The sequence below is a fragment of the Platichthys flesus genome, chromosome 12, assembly GCF_949316205.1.
Source record: "Platichthys flesus chromosome 12, fPlaFle2.1, whole genome shotgun sequence".
NCBI lineage: Eukaryota > Metazoa > Chordata > Actinopteri > Pleuronectiformes > Pleuronectidae > Platichthys > Platichthys flesus.
The window spans coordinates 6,176,922-6,194,587 of NC_084956.1; positions in this window are offsets into that span (position 1 = coordinate 6,176,922).

Below are 17,666 nucleotides of genomic sequence, written 5' to 3' on the forward strand. Positions count from 1 at the left end.
AAGGCACAGAGGAAAAGCAGCGTAAGAACTAGAGGCTGCGCCAAATTCCTTTAAGTCTGAGAAATTACAGTACAGTACTGAATATAATATCAATTATTATTCCCTAGGAAATCTATGAAAAATTCAAAGAATGCTCGATGTCACTTTCAAAGAAAGAAGAACAACTTCCTGAATCCGCTGCCTGATCCGTGTCTTTTCTTAGAAAATTACAAACCTTCGCTTCCTGCCTGTTGCTCTCATCTTTCAATCTAGGTGCCAAGATTCAGTAACTGTCTCAGAAAGATGGGGAAGTTTTCCATGAAAATGACTCATGAGTCCTAATGTCTCATCTTAGAGTTGGTCAAATCAAGATTAAAGGTTACCCACATCCACCAAGAATAGCTTTTGCAAATTTCCCTTGAACCAGTCAAGGGTTATTTCAATTTCAAGGTATTAAATTCAGTTCAAATCAAAACACAACAAATCAATGCAATTTACACTTTAAGGTTGAGACCATACAATATTATAGAGAAACCACTTGGCCACTGTGGAGAGAGGAACCTCTCAGGACTCGAGGTGGACGACCTTCAGCTTTCACGTGCACTCGCTCTTCAGGTATTTGCATTTTACAAAGTTCCAAGTCAGATATCTGAGCTTTAAGAGAAAAAAAAGGTGCTTTATAATTTACGACTTTTAAGCTGACGTGACCGTTGTTTACAACTCATAACTCTGTTATGATAGGAACCTAGCAGCATAAGCCTCAAGCTGAGGTTCTGTACTTTCAATGTGTCAGAAACGGGTTTTATATGATGTTTTTGTTTTGTAAATCAAGCTTAGTCGATTCCTACACAACCCGGGCTCAGTTGTTTTATGTTTTTTTTCTCTGCAAATGTAACTGAACCAGGATGAAAGTGTGTTTTCCAGGGTCTGTCTGCCTTGGTGCGGATTTGCTGGTATCTAAGGTATAAGAATACTCCTCTTGCAGTCTGTCTTCTTAGTGTTATTAGCTTATTGGATTATTATAACCTCTGCTAAGGAGGTTATGTTTTCACCCCCGTCTGTTTGTGTGTTGGTTTGTTTATATGTTTCTCTGCAGGATTAAGCACACTGCAGAAACTCGGGATGGGACACCACGGGCCAAGAACGAACATGTTTACCAGAGAATAATTCATGGATATTGAAAATCTGTTATATTAAGACGACTGATATGCGTGTTGTGCACTTTGCTGCAGCTTTATTGAATATGAGAGGACTGTCGGGCCTTGGTGGAGGTCGAAGCTTCTACTGAGAGCTTTTCTACTTACTGATGCATGAACGTGTGAGCAGTACTTCAAATTCTAGCTGCTATCGCTGGAGCTAATTAGGCAAATACACTGTTGTGTTTATAATGTCCAGTGTAATTGTTTTTACGAGCTAATTATTACATCGTCAAAAACAAACCGTGAAGCTCGACATGCAACAGTTGCGTCGGACGTGTAGTGAAATAGATCTGATCCGTACTCACAACAACGTATTTAGTATTTATTTAAAACCACGAACCCAGTGTTTCCCCTTGAACTCTTCAATTTGTATGTCGAGGCAGATTGAGTCAGAGGCTAAACTGAATATATTATGGCAGAACTGCAGGGGAACCTACACACAACTCATGGAGTCGCACTTTAAACCCGGATAGGAACTTTGCACTTGACCAGGCTGCCGGGTTCAGCCAGAGAGTCGGCGCCCACTGACTCGTGAACAAGCCGTGGATTGTTTTTTTGCTCTCACCCCAAAGAATTTATTCAAACAGTTTTGTCCGCCGGTGCTTCTGCAGCACGCTGCGCTCTGTGGCCGGAACAGATGCTCTCACTGGTGTCTTGTTTACCCACACACACACACACACACGTGCACACATTTGCAGGTGGACACACAGTGTCAGCCAGGCGTGAGAAGAAAGAACACACACAGGCCTGCGAATGCCTCACATTCAAAGCAAAGTCACAGCAGTAGGTGCATGTCCATCACAGCAAAGGTGTAAAAACTCACACTGGGCACAACACACTGACAGAACAGTGTACACGCACCCCTCTCTGCTCTGACACGTCGGGGGGGGGGGGGGCTCCTCTTGTTTAATCTCACCCCTTAAATCATTGAGTAGCAGGACGCAGAGCCCCACCAGCTCATCTGTATTCCTGGGTGTGTGTGACCTGCACTCTAACGGATGGGCTTTGTCCACGGGCGAGCCAGATGAGGAGCCGAGCTGAGTGCTAGTAATATCCCCCCCCCCCCACACGCTGCCTCTTGCTATTCTCCTCCTCCAGGCTCTCCTCGGCCTCCTCTCGGTCTGTGGCTGCAGCGTGGAGGCTGATGAGTGTTGTGCAGGGTTGTGTCAGGGTCTGTTGTATGTGTGAGTTTTTATGTCTGTCCATCTGTGTGTGTGCATAAGGGCCGGAAGCAGTGTGTGTGTGCGTGTGCGACAGGGAGCAGGAGGTTGTTCATTTGAGACGGACGTCATCGCATTGGTCCTTCACCTGCTCCTGATTGGAAGTCCTTGGTTGGACTGCAGGAAGATTGTTTCATTTCAAGTCATTGCACACACACATGCACATGCACATTGCACACACACACACATGCACCCTGCACACACACATGCCCACACAGTCACAAATCAGCAGCTGCACAAGGATGCGGCTCTGATTTCTGGTGTGTTTCTGCGTTTCCTCTCTGCACAGCTGCCTCTGAGGCTGGTTGCTGAGAGAGGAGGCTGAAGTGTGTGGGCTGGGCTGTGAGAGCGTAGTGAGGAGTTCAGGGACACGCGCTCATTCACGGCATCTGTGCCTGCGTGTCGGAGATCACCAGAGAGAGATGGAGGGAAATGTGTCGGGCACACGGTATTAATAGCTGTAAACAAGACATGTAAATATCCCCCCCCCCCCCCCCGCTGTGTGAACTTTTAACCGTGATATGCTGCAGAAACTAAATGAGCTAACCGAGCTCTGCCTTTGGTCCTAATGTGAAGGCTGATTATGGAGACATACAGGAAAGTTAGAAAGATGAAACAGTTTTAACCCCTTAATGCCTGAATTATCATACAGATGCTAAATTAATTGGAGATTGTTAATTTCAATATAGCATATACAGTAGATATAAAATTAAGGTATGAGGCAAATTAGCGACATTAGGCATAATGGGGCATAATCTTAATTTAACACATTTTCCAGTCTCTGGTGTATGTACCTCAAAATAACTTTGCTGCACAGTCCCAAGGGGCTAGTATGTATTTTCCACTCCAAACACTAGATGGCAGCAGAGTGCTTTGAATACCTTCCTTGGTATGTGTAGTATTTGCACCATCAGGCACAATCGTCACCTCTGCGGCATTAAGACCGGAATGGGGTTTGAGGCGAATTCGCGACATTTGTCCACAAGGGGTTAATCAGGCAGTTTTTATCTTAGGTATGAGCATCTCAGAGGTAAGGAAGATTACTAACTCTCCAATCGGCCTGTACTTAGAAATTATCCATCCGTTTATTACCTCTACAAGATACAAAGAAAAACAACCATTCACGCTCACATTCACACAAACAGTCAATTTAGTCTCTAATTAACCATGCCCCAAATCTGCATGTCTCTGGACTGTAGGAGGAAGCTGGAGTAGGTGGAGAAAGCATGCAAAACCTCCAACAGCAAGGGATTCGAACCAGGAGCCTTCTTCCTCTGAGGCCACAGTGCTAAAAAGCAACACACCATGTCATTGTTTAGGCATTTTAACACATTTATTGTGGTGGTAGTTGTCAGACATATGTGGCTTTAAAGCGGAGAAACAGGAAACACAGTGAGTGTCCGAACATGTTGAGCGTCATTACTAATGTGAATACATTTAACGAGCTGAGGGAAGAAGATTGATTGGCACAGAGAAGTGTAGCGGGATATATTTTTAGGTTTTTAAATCAAAATATGGTATTATTATTATTAGTAATAGTAGTATTACATTAAGTAAGTTTGTGTAAAGGTGTGCGTTGTATTTTCATATTTTCCTATGATACATGTTCTGTCTCTCCCCTCTGCTGCTCCCTGGCCCGTCTGGTTTCTGCTGCTGAAGACGTGTGTGATTAACTTCTCCTGTGAAGCAGTTCAGGGCAACTAGTGGAGCCCCCCCCCCCGGAAACATCAGCAGCTGAAGCCTCTAAACAGAGTTTGAAGATCCTCTCTTTCCTTCCCTCTCCCCTGATCTAATGGCCCCTGTGATATTTCCCCCAGAGGCTGTGGTTCAGCACGGCTCGGCGGTTAATGCATCGCTGAGAGACGACAAGGCCAAAAGGCGCTTTTGATACTGAAGCAGCATCGGCTCAGTAGTTCCTTTTAATTGTATTATAAATTAGCAGCAGTCATATCTCCCAGATGTCATTACCCTTACAGCCAGATATCTCACTAAAGGTGCACATACATAGAAAAAACAAAAGCTGCGTCAGTCAGACAATAAGATTCAATTGGCTTTTTCTTTTCTTTTTCTTTTGGCAGACCTGCAAGGATTAGTATTTGCATTGTCTTGCATAATTGAATCACTAAGTAATTTGGAAGGAATTCATATTAATCCTCTGCTGTGTGGCCCTGTGAGGCCGCGGCACCTGGAGTTACACAGCGATGCACTACAGAGAACACGCCGGTCTCCTCCTCAACTGAAACATCCGCCATCACAGGGAAAACGTGGATAAATGATGCTTTGCAAGGTTTGACTTCACAGCTCGGGAGGTGCAATAAAAAATACACAAGTTTACACCGTTCCTCAAATCCACAGCAATTTTTCTTTCCTGTTTGTTCGTGTGTGGGGATATTCACACATCGGACTGTTTTACAGCAGCTGACAAAGCAGCGGCAGAAAGTGGAAGTCGGCAGATGACAGGGAAACACAGATATATGCGCTGTGAAGTGAAGGATACAGATTTGGTTGATGTTATCGCAGGAGACCTCCGGGGACACGACACAGCACTTTGCACTACAGTCTGTGAAGGGAATCATCTTTTCAGAGGCATTTTTTAAGGTGAAAAACACGACGGCAACAACACAGGCCTCGAAGATTTGGTCAAAAAGAGTTGTTTTTCTTTTAGGATGATCACCTACTGCCAAATTATGTTGATAAATCTCCAAGGCACCAGGACAACTCCACTCTTTAACGTCTCTAAGCAGCAAATTAACACTTAATAAAGTGTTTATGACACACTCTGATGTATTTTGCAGGAAAAAAATGGCTAAAAGGTTTATTTAAAAGTTTTTCTTCCTGCTATAGGCATCTGTCGGCCGTCTGGTACTGCGCGGGTGTGCGTGTACTGTCGGTGGTTGATGGTGTTTTGGCAGAAAACAGCTGCTCCAGCTGAAAGTGATGCTGTTTAGAGAAGAGAAGGAGGAGGAGGAAGAGAGGGAATCAGGTTACAGGCTGATGAAAGAAGATGGAAGACGCTGAAATGCTACGAACTGCAGAATCAGGTGTTAATTTTCTCTGGGTTCACGTCAGTTGATAACTGGTGTGGCAGTCAGAGGAGCACGTGCCTGCGTCTCCTTGAATCAATAAGACTGCAGCAGATTGCATGTGCTCAGAAACCCAGTGGAAACACAGATTTGTTTTAAAGGAGCCACAATTTACACACAGGCTAATTACATGAATCAGTGGAAATGTCGAAATGTGTGTGTTGCATACAACCAGATTATAGCGTTTCATTAACTGTGTATGAATGCTAAATAGAGCTAGTTACTGTACAACACGGTTTAATGGATTTAGTGAAGATGGGTTCATGGAAAATGCAGAATAACACTTACAGAATCCAGTGGGCGTTTGTCTGCGTTTATGCAAAACGCCTTAATGTTGTGAAAAACAGGTAAGTCTCTCCTTCAGGAGCACGGGGAGACAGATGCACACTCTGAGATGCATCTGTTAGAGCGGTAGAAGATAAACAGTAAGTTGGAGAGAAAAAAACAGGCTTTGAAACTTTTTCATAGTTGAAGAAAAACAACCACTGTTTTGCCCCCTGGGCTGAGGAGAAGTTTGCGGTTATGCTTTCAACAAAGAGAAGTGTTGATCTGGGAGAGTTTTGTCTCCTCCGTCGTCGAGTGGAATCCTTTAAGCATTTTATTTTGCCTGAATAGTTTTTGCTGCTGGATTGGACGGCGATGGATTTCCATAACACTTCGAAACTCAACTAACCTGCTCAGAGTTAACTCAGAGAGGTTTCATGTTTCTTTCAGGACCCGGTTTTGGATCTGGGATTTTCCTCTAAGCCGGTGACTCTTGCGACACAAGCATCTCATTCCCTGTGAGATTGTGAACAGTTTAGAGTGAAGCTGGTGGATCCCATGTGTGGGGTTTTGCTTCTGGCCTTAGCGATTTCAACTTGACGTAGAACTTACTCTGATTCCTGCAGCATGTGAGTCTTCTGGTTCGTTTTCAGTCCTGCTAACTACTTTTTGTTTTACTCCTTTGCATTCATCATCCAAATCCAAATGTCTTTCAGGTGTATAATGAGGAATCCAGGGAAAAGTTGTAGTGTTTTTCCCAATTAGCACAGACCCATTGCTGTGAGTCACTCGCAACGACACAACACATTTTTTCCCAGAGTAAATGACTGGTGCTGAACGGAGGAGAGAAAAAACGCCTGCAGACATGTTCTCCTCTTCACTTCAACGTTAATACCTTCTGTGTCTCCAGGTCTCTTACTCTCCAGTCCTCACTGCATGGTCAGGAGCACATTGTGAGGGAATCTGAAATTCAAAGTTTGCTGGAGAGAGCTCCTACGCCATCAAAATTAAAGCACAAATTCATTATAAATAAGAATGACTCATGTTTGTTTTATGTCCGAAGACGGCTCTGATTCAAATTTGTAAACATGACTGACTTTACTCACTCCTACAAATGAAAGGCTCAAGCTTTTAATTTCGTGAGGTAACTTACACAATCGTCAACATCCATAATTCAGGTAATAATGTGACTTTGGGAATTTGTGTAGGTTTTTTTCTTTATTAAAACATCATAAAGTTCAAAGAAGAGTCAACATTTTTGGCATTTCACTTAACCATACACCAAAAAGTAGTAATATGCAGTAAACATAAATTACATTAAATACAACCACTTCTATCACTGTGATATAATATCCATAATCAATCACCAAATATCTTATCAAAACCAAACTTACTGGTAAAATTAACCCTAAGAGTGATACGAGTACTTTGACCCATGTCTCATCCAATGACCTGACATCGAGGATATTCAGCAACCGGCCACCAGGGGTTGATCAAGATGATTTGGTTTCACTTTGGAGGAGCTGTCATGTTGTCTGTCGTTATATATGTATATTGTATATATATATAAACATATATCTCCCAACACTAATGCAAATTAACTAAACAGGCATCCTCTACATCAATATATACATGATAACAGTACATGATTAAATCACACAACGTGAACATATCATGGTTTATGGGTAATTCTTGTTTAAAGGCAATATTATAAATATTAGATGTGGTGATTATCTCCATTGGTTTCTGAAGTGTGCTTGAAGTACGTCCCCCTGCTGGGCCCTGAATGAAGACTGAGCTTTTACATTTACTCTACATTATGCACTTTGAATAAAGAAAAAAGAAAGAAGTGTGTCCCGTGTGTGGCGCTCCACCTTCAAACAGCCACTGTGGTGTTAATTAAATACTATTTAAGCTGTAAAGTCTGCCCACATCCCCTGGACATATTTAAACACTCGACAGTTTAAACAGACAACAAACACACAAGAAGGAATCTGTCACAGGCAGAATGTGTCAGATTCCCACAAGAGGCAGAGCTGCCAGTTCCTCCACCACCAGCAGCAGCTCCTCCAATAGACCATGATGCAACTGAGACGACAAGACCAGCCTTGAAAGATTTGTGGTATTTGAGTAAAATGAGTCTTGCTTTCTTTTTTTCGGCGAGGAGAAAGCTGCCACTGCCTTGGTCTCGTTATAGCGTCGCTCTACCTGTCAGCCTCGCCGCTCCTCTCACAGTTAATCTCCACAGTTTCACCGCTTTTTTCCGTTCTACAAGTTGTTGAAAGACGTTCGTGGAAATGTGGGGAGACGCCGTCTGAAGTGGATGTAGACAAGAAATGTTTTTCGGGGGGGAAAAGAGTAGAAGAAAGAAAAAGTCCATCCTGAAATATACTGAGCCTCACAAATTTGTGGCACGCTGTCAGCCCCGGAGCTCCGCGGCGTGGAGAGATAATTGAAATAATGTTAACAGCAAAACACGAAGAAAAATGCGAACGCCGCTGAGGAGGTTTGAGGGAAAGTCATTTCCCATCAGTGGGAGTACAAACAGGGCGTGAACGTTGTTATAACCAGTTTGTTGACTGTTCTGACCGCACTTTACTGGCAATCATAAGGATGTTATTGAGTATAAATGTGTTCTTTCAATAGTCTACATCCTCCTGCTGACAGATGGAAACGTCTCTGTCTGATTCTCCTGAGGAGGTGCAGTGCAATGGCTGTAGAGGTTGTTTTTGAATGTGATGTTGTCAAGACTTGAAGCCTCATTGATTTTCAACTGGGTACAGTAGGAGTCATAAACCCCGCCTCCTCCATGTTAGTGGACAGGACGAGGATTAAGAAGGCACAGTACACGTTAAATATGACTTTTTCTCAAATACATTTTGTTTTGGCACACATGAGACCTAGATTGAAGTTACCCCCCCCCCCTCCACACACGTACATAGTCTCATGTATTATGAATGCTGCTCTTATCTCTTCTAATTACCCTCACAGCTTCAGGCAATGGAGTGATTGACAGTTGAGACTCAGTTATTTCAGCACGTTTATCGATGAGACCCCCGATCGCAACTGCGCAGACTCTAGTGGGAGGAAGTGGAGATACTTTCTTTGACCTACAGTCTGTGGTCAATGCTAAAATATTGATGTCAAGAAAGAGAAAGGTTATCATCGTTGCCATCTTTGATTCGGCACTATTGTGCACTAACATTAGTGATTTAGCACTGAAGGCAAAGGGCACAGTCTAGTGGTGGACGACCGTTTGTCAGGTATATGATCAGAGATCAAAGTGTCGAGACAAATTCAAGTTTTGGAACTCCCTCAAATCCCAAACTGTGAATTTCAATGCTAACACCAAAAGGTCACGGATTCATCAAAGTAAGGGGCATCACAACGGGTTAACAAAGGGCCCTGAGCTGAGAAGAGGCCCCTGAGAAGAGCCAATCAAGCCACAGCAACAACAATTCTGTGAGAACCGCCTTAAACACTATGATCGTAGACTGCAATGACATCATGGTCTGAAACTCGCTAACGAGGCCCCGTGCCTCTAACTTTATGCCCAAAGTTTCGTAATGTTAGAGGTTAGAAGACTATAGAACGAGGGGTTCAAAGTAAGGCCCCCTTTTGCCCGGGACCCCCAAAGTCTCTCCAAACGGCCCTGATCAAAGTCATACATCGTCAATGTCACAACATTTCTAAACGGTCCGTCCTGTGTTTGTTCCCTCTGGCAGGTTGGCGTCGCTCTCCTTGGAGACATGTTGCTCTGCTTCTGGTCCAATCCAATAGTTTGGAGGTGACCTTCTGGCGTTATGCTCAGCCATCATCAGCTGATGAATGGTCGCATTAAATAAAGATGGCTTGGTCAAGTCCAAACATTTGAAAGATGAAGTGTCCACTCACAACACATCACATTATTTTTTATTGCGCAGCTGCAGGCAAAGAACAAATGTGCTCGGAAAAAGATGACAAATTAAAGGCTGAGGCCCATTCGTTGTCGGATGATGAATCTTTCAGTGCAGAGTGATGAACGGCCGACCAATGAAATAATGTTTCATGCTGAAAGAGATTTCTTTTACAAATGCACGTAAAAAAATGCCTATAAAAGCCGCATCTGAGTGCCAATCCAACTCAGCCCAGAGTTTCTATTCACCTTAAAGCAGGGAAACCACCTTGGAAGAGATGAACCTGCTCCTCTCCACTTTTACATCGCCCCATGCAGACGACACCATTGGGGATCATGAACCTTTGCAACTAATGTGACAATTGATATGAGCTCGGTCTGAAACTTCAGACTTTGAGAGGCATAAAGAACGACAACCCGGTGTATTTAACATCCAGATCATATCTATGGATTGAAAATAACAGATTTTTCTTTTAACCTTCCGTGATGTGAGGTCATTTTTTACCGTTTGGATGCAATAATGTGTTGCTACAACTCTCATTTGATAAATATCCACCAGGAGGAAGTGTGTTGTGATTATTTCCATTGTGGATGAATGCAGGGCGACATCCTCACCGCTGACGCCCACGTGCCTGTTCTCAGAGTCAAGGTGAGTCTGCAGGCATGAAAGCTTCCTAAACCTTGTTCTTTATCCATGGGTGGCTATAAACATTTGCACGGTAAACCCAGAACAACACTGTGTGCCTCCCTTGCTCTCCCTAAGCTCCCCGCTTGTATCGAGTGAGCCTGATGGTCGACTCCGGAACGTTCACTTTGAGTTTTTGCATCTCCGCTCTGATTATCCTCGCTTGTCCAGGCAGAGCTACACGTGAAGAGAGAAAGAGGAAGAAGAAGAAGGAAAATCTGTCCTGAAGAACAAATTATGCACACAGGGGGAAAGAAAGGCTTTTTTTCATCTCTGTCTCCCTCTCTCTGTCTCATTCATTCCCACAATCTCACTGTCCGCACTCGTTCCAATCTCCTCTCTCATATTCTGTTCCTGCTCTGACAGAAGAAGTATTGCCACAGGCTGTATGAACAAGAAGCCATGTCACATATTGGCTGGAGAAAAAGGGCTGCTGACACCTTCTTTTGTTGCACACACACACACACACACATCTTATTACCTGCTGTGAATGCGTTTCCACGATCGAATCTCACTATTGATGCTGCCTTTTGTTGTGTGTGTCGTCCCTGCATGTGTTTTCTTCATTTTCACCATGATATACAGAGTTTCTATGTGTGCACGCCTCAGAATCTGTGTTTCTGATTTCATGGCTTATTTGTTGGAGCCATGAAGGCGGCGACACCAATTGAAGATGATTTCTCTGACTGAACCCTTTGACCTGTTGTGTGTGCGTAGGGTTTAGGAATTATTTTGGGAATGTCGTCAAATGTGCCAAAATGTCGTCTGCACTGCAACTTTTTCTTTCTCACATTCGGGTGTAACGAGACCAAAAAGATGGGAAGCTCCACCAAAGTGAAGCCAAATCATCTCTATCGCCCACTGGTGGCTGGCTGCATAATGGGTCCTTACCTCCGCCTCATCCATGTTAGCTCATACTTGTAGTGCTAATTTTTGATTTTTCGAGTTCGTGTCCAGGATTATTTGGTTTTCATTTCTGGATAGTGCCCAGAGGTGGAGATGAAATCGTCCATCTGTATAAACAGTCTGAGGCTGCCTCTGGAGCATCGACTGACATGACAGCTCCTCGATTGTTTCACCTAATCGAGTACACATCAAATAAATGTTTCGGTAGATGGTATCATTGTTTTTTATTGTAATATCACATCATGTTTGACTGCTAAGAAAGTACCCAGTTTCTTTTCTGTACAGTGAGAGGGTGTGGAGACCACCTTTATGTGCAGTCTATAAGCTGGACAGAGAGGACTAACATGTCACACATGAGGCCGAGATTGACGTTACCCTTCTACCATCCTTTAAGCCCCCTCGCAACACACACCCATAGTCTCATGTACTATTAATGCTCTTATCTCTTCTAATTACCCTCTCCATCACGGCTTGAGCTCACCAATCATTCAGGGGCCTGTGCTCCTCTGGGAACCACTGGAATTCCTCTTGGGATAGTGCATCTAATTTCAGCCCTGCCCACTGGTTGTGGCACAGCATTGATGACAGTGCATAGAGTCGATGCTGTAGCGAGAGGTCGATAATCAAAGCGGTGCTGCCGACCAATGGACAGTGCCGTGAGCCCAGCAAATCAAATTCCAGAGGTTCCGTCGTGGCGTGAAGGGCGATTTGGAATATTAAAATATGGGTGTAACACCTGGGGAGGATATGCATGAGTCCTTCAGTTCAGTGCAGCAGTCGATTCATTACCCTTCTTTAACAAGTCAGCTACAGAATGTACAGTGCACGGCGTGAAATCACTAATCAAACCGCTCATTTCATTAAGGTCGCCTCAGGAATGTCATAATCATTTCGAATTAAAAAATAATTACATCAGATTTACTTAACTCCGGTGTGAGCACTGGTGGAGTATCGAGGATCATGTGAGGCATTCAAAACACTATGCAGGTTTTACATCCATATGAAACCAGCGTGGATCAATAGGCCTTCATACATTCTTAATGCAGTAGAACGCATAAACCTCTCCTCTGAGAGAAACAGATATTTCTTTAAAGACATCTTTCTGGATATGATGCTGAACTGCCTTGAAGAAGGTGTTGATGTGATCGAAATGCAAACTAAAGTTCAACAGCGGGCGGACGGTCAACAAAGGCAGACAAATCCATAAAAGGAGCAGAGAGACGAGCAAACAAGAACAGAAGCTGGGCCACTTTGGCAAAAATCCTGGCAACACAGAGCAGTGGGCAGTAACATGCACCGGAGAGTCGGTGGGGGAGTTGAGGGCAGGTGTGCAGGTATGCTGGGATCCGGTGAGGTGAAAGATGAAGGATTGGTGCTGTCGGAAATGAATGGAAAGGTTAGACAGGAGCGAAGAGGATTTTTTTAAGCATACCAATCCAGTCAAAACAATTCTCTTAGGAATGGATCCACACTGAATTGCACAAACTCATAGATATCAGTCCCCTAAATATAACGGATTCGTTTCATCAAGGTCCATGAATTATTCTGTCTAGTTTCTGTCTTGGCCCCTGTCCCCTCCTTCCACCAGTATTGTAGAAATCAGTAAGTGTTTTTTGTGTTATCGTGCTGTCAAACAAATAAACACACAGGTAATCCCCTCAGCATCTACACTGGTTTCTTCCGGACGCTCTAGTTTCCTCCCACAGACCAGTGCATGTTTTAGGCGAACAGAGAAATCTATCATTGCGTGTAGGTGAGGATGTGAGTGGGAATGGTTCTGTGTGAGTCCTGAAATGGACGGGCGACGTGTCCATGGGGAGCCCTGCATGGATAAGAGTCCAGCCCCCCCATCACCCCCTTGAGGATTTATGGGTATAGATAATGGATAGAGGGCTTGATGGATGAAATGAGTGTTTCTGATGGTACAACACAGTGTAGCACATATTGCAAATATAAGAAAATATGATAGATACGTTTAATCTAACACTTACATTAATGTAACTGTGATTTCAGAGCTTTTTTACCAGAAACAGCTTCCTTTCAACAAACCAAAACAATAAGCTGAAAGATGTTAAAACAGAAATGTAGTTATGTTCTTATTCAGGTTCATATCTTAAATTTAGATGGATGCTTGTAAAGGTTTCCTTGCTCTAATGTTCAGACAACAAGTCTCTCTCCTCAAACTGTCCATTGCTGCAGCTCCTCTTTTCAGCCTCTGTCTGAAATGCTGGGTTTTAGCTCCTGTCTCTTTAAGGCCCCCCTACTGATAAAGCCAAGTCGGCTCTGATTGGCCAGCTGGTCCCATCTGTTGTGATTGGTGATCCGCCTCCAGCACAAGTAGGAAATGTCAGCTTCTGCTCTCACTTGCATTATGCATGTCACGTGATATCACGTTACTACTGACGAGCTTCCGGAGCTGTGTGTTAGGTTTTCTAACACTTCAACAAAAAACTTGAACTATAAACACTACAGGAGAGGAAAAGTGAAAAAGTACCATGCGTCTCCTTTAATGAATCAATTTCCAATCCCTAAACACATTCTACTTTTCATAATTAATCATTCCACATTAGCTCTGCATCAGCTGCTAACCGGCACATTACAAATCATCCCTTGTGAGTTCCTTATTATGCACATGAATATAAATGTCCGCGCCCCCCTGAAAAAAGAGAGTTTTTTAGGGGCGCGCCATTAACTTTTACAGCTACCCCCCCATCAGCCTCAGCAGTGCATCATCCCGCCACACGATTGGTTCGTCTCTGTTGTGACAGCTGAGATTTCTGTGTACTTTGCTGTGAAGCGTGTAACCGAACCCTCTCCGGTAGAGTTCAACATGTTGTTTTTTTTATGTCATGTTTACGATTTGGTTTTAAAACTCTCATTGATCTTATTTTCATCCCACCGTCCTGCTCATTCTCAGCAGCCCCCCCCCCCCGCTTTGTATGCCGATCGCAGCCCCACTCAGTCGGTGCAGTCCTCACCTTTCAGGGTTTTTGAAATATATTATGCTTACAGAAAAAAAAATAGACGGAAAAGAAGCCCTTCATGTTGATGCAGCAGACGCCGGTCGTTTCCACAGAGCACTTGCCGGGGATGTGATGGAGGAGCGAGAGAGGGGAAGAGAGCTACATACATTATGTTGGAGAGCGGGATCAGATTTCAGGGGCCACGCGATGATCAAGAAGCTTCAAGTTGTTCATCAGACACAGCAGCCAGATGAATCTATCATGACATTGACCTGGTTAAGTGGGATCCTTTGAACGTTGGAATCACTGCATGGTCAAACATATACGCACCAAGCTCTGCAAACCCTGAGTGCATATCCATATATATAAATAAGAGCTTTTGGTGCTCCGCTTATGTTGCAGAGAAACAATAGAATATAAAAAAATGACTACTGCCTAATCCTCTACTGCCTCGGCTCTACAAGCCTTCATTGATCAGTATGATAAAGACTTCATACTCCTTTCATAATTTTTCCTAAAAGCTGAAATATAAATTCTGTTCATGATCTGAACCTAATGGGCAGAGACTCTAGCAGCGGCTATTTCTGAACACGCTTTGAAGATACTGACTGATTTTACTGACCAATTATTGATTATTTTGATAATATTACAATATTTAATTAATGTAGATCAAAGAATATTTAGAGAGCTCTTCTAAGGCTCAGCAGGTAACATTTTAAATTTTCCCAAAATAATTACTTTTTTTAAATGACGAGTTGTTCTAACTGTATGACTGACACAGAGCAGATAACTATTTGCTTAAATTTGTCAAATCGTTATAGTTTATTTCTACTGTAAATAATAATAATACATAATCTCTTTTGATGCAGTAAGTACTGCAAATATTTATAGGTGGCTATTTGAATCATCAAGGAATCATTTTAGTAATTTTTAAAGCAAATATGCCAAAGAAATCCCTGATTCCAGCTTTGGAAATAAAATTATTTTTGCCTTGCATATTTTAGTCCTTCGGATGCTGAAACCATGAAATATAGCGACATCGATTTGGACTCTGGGAAATTATAGTGGGTATTTTCCAGCTGATGTGAAAGATAAGTGTTTGCTGCAGCCTCTTTTATTTTAGGTTGAACATATCATTTTTGAATTTTTGAACAAATTTTGTCAATAACCACTTGCAGACCTCTGCTCAGGTTGAGATAAATGACCTGTGTGGTTAGACAATGAATGTTTATTTAAAAGATGTTACACACAGTTGTATTTCATGTGTTCTAGTCTCTGACGTCGAGTTTGTTTCTATTTTATTCTTGTATAAGTGTGAGAGAGATGAATTGATGTGGAAATACAGGGTCGAACCTGAATCCAGAGGTTGTGGATGAAAACGTTTTTGATTAGAATTTTTCCCAGTTTTTTGTTGATTGGCATCACTACATTTAAAAATGCTTAAACCCTCTGTTTTTGTTGGCTGGATCGTCCCTGGCTCATCTCCCATCATCCCTGTGAACTCACTTACCAACACTCCCATCATTCATTTGCAAGTATGATTTTAGAAAAGGCCTTCGCTGCCGATGAGTGAGTGAATTGCAAATGTGTACAAACGGCGAAATCCAGTTGAAACGCTCTCATCTCACTTCCACTCTGTGTTTTAAAACAAAAGTCCGTCTGACAGATGAGAGGAAACAGTTTGCTGCTTTGACACCGTGCAGCGTTGACGCTATCGTTCAATACACTGGCACCATGAAGTAGCAGCCGGCTTTACCCTCCATTAAAACGTCTGTTTGTTTTACTCCTCACTCCGAGGCACGGCTTCGGCCCTCCACTCTCACTCTCAGATCTGCGAGGTCCCGGGGCGAGAGAGGCACAGCAATCTCTGGGCTCATTGACCGTCGGGCCTCCGGGGGGGGGGGTTCTGTGGTTCAAGTCTGGGCACGTATTAGCTCTGCGGCGCTGGCTGACCCAGACTGGTCCCCGGCCACATAACCACCGTCTCATGCCTACTCAAAGGGCCCCTGTGTTGGAATGTGTCGGCACGGAGCCGGGCCCCACCGGAGCATCGTCCGGGGGCTGTTCAGAGCTGGCAGGTTGACAGGCAGGTAGGTCGGCTGGAACGTGGCCCCGCCGCCGTCTGGGTTCACGCTTAAGAGGCCCGCGCGGCGGTTTTTTATTCTCCTCCGTCATTTCCCTCGATCCACTTTCATTGTTGGTCTTTTTATGTGCAAATTGTCTCCACCCAATCTCCCTTTTGTGCAGATCTACCCATGTGCACATCTACATACGCTGATGGTTTCTGTCAGTGTGTCTCTTCCCCTCCACTTCTCCTCATATCACTGGGATTCTCCCCCCGCTCGCTGTTCACACGACTGTCTCCAGTCGCCGTTGAGCTATAATTACTTGACAAGTTCCCAATCTTTCTGTCATCTTCTGCCGTTTTTCCCTTCCGTCTTCCCCCCCTTCCCACCTCTCTACTGTTGTTTACTTCCTCCCCTCTCCGTTTCCTCCAATCAGCCCCGTCCTCCACGCTTCCTCCACTCTCCTCCGTCTCGTCCCGACTCCTCCTCGCAGTGTTGTGCTGTTTCCTTACCTAATTAGAAATCCCCTGTAGGTTTCTGTTACAAAGCAGAATATTTACTGCGAGCGGTTCAGCCGTGGGTTTGTGGGTCACGCACGACGAAAAAGCAAACTCCTCTGCCTGAAGGTTGAGGAATTCAGACTGGAGGACCAATTTAGACTCGCTGCAGAAACAGATGTTATCGTTTACAGGTTTTTACATTATGAGCTTATAACCATATAATACAAATGAGCCCTGATGATAATATATCAATATCACCTCCTTCTTCAGTACTACTACTAGTATGTGTGAAGAATGTGTACATAGAATGTGCACCTCATTGTATTATAATGTATTTTATAGATATTATTAAAATATATATAATATTATACAGTATATTACATAATAACTCTTTATGTCCTTTTTTTATTTAGCCGCAATTCACTCTGTAAAACTGAAACTTGCAGCGGGCCTGTACTTTGTGAAACATTTTTAATCAATCAGGCAAAACAATGAGCGGCTGAGGCTAAGGAGGTAGAGCGGGTCGTCCACCACCCAGAAGCGGTGGTTCGATCCTTGGCTCCTCCGGGTTGCCTGCAGAAGTTTCCTAGGGCAAGATACCGAGCCCCAGATTGCCCCTAATGGCTTTGAATGAATGTTGGGTGACACAAAGTACTGCATAAAGACACACTGTAGGAATGTGACTTATACCTTGAAGCGCTTTGAGTTGTCGATAAGCACTGGGTTAAGCATTGGGCTAAATCAATGCTTATAAAGTTATGTTTATCATTTTGATCTTTAATAGGGCAGCCTCTCCTTGGAGACACTCGTAAAAATCCTACAATATTTGAAATATATGTCAGGTTTTATTCTGGTTTAAACAAGATGAAGTTGTACTATTAAATTATTTTTACAACTCACTTTCCG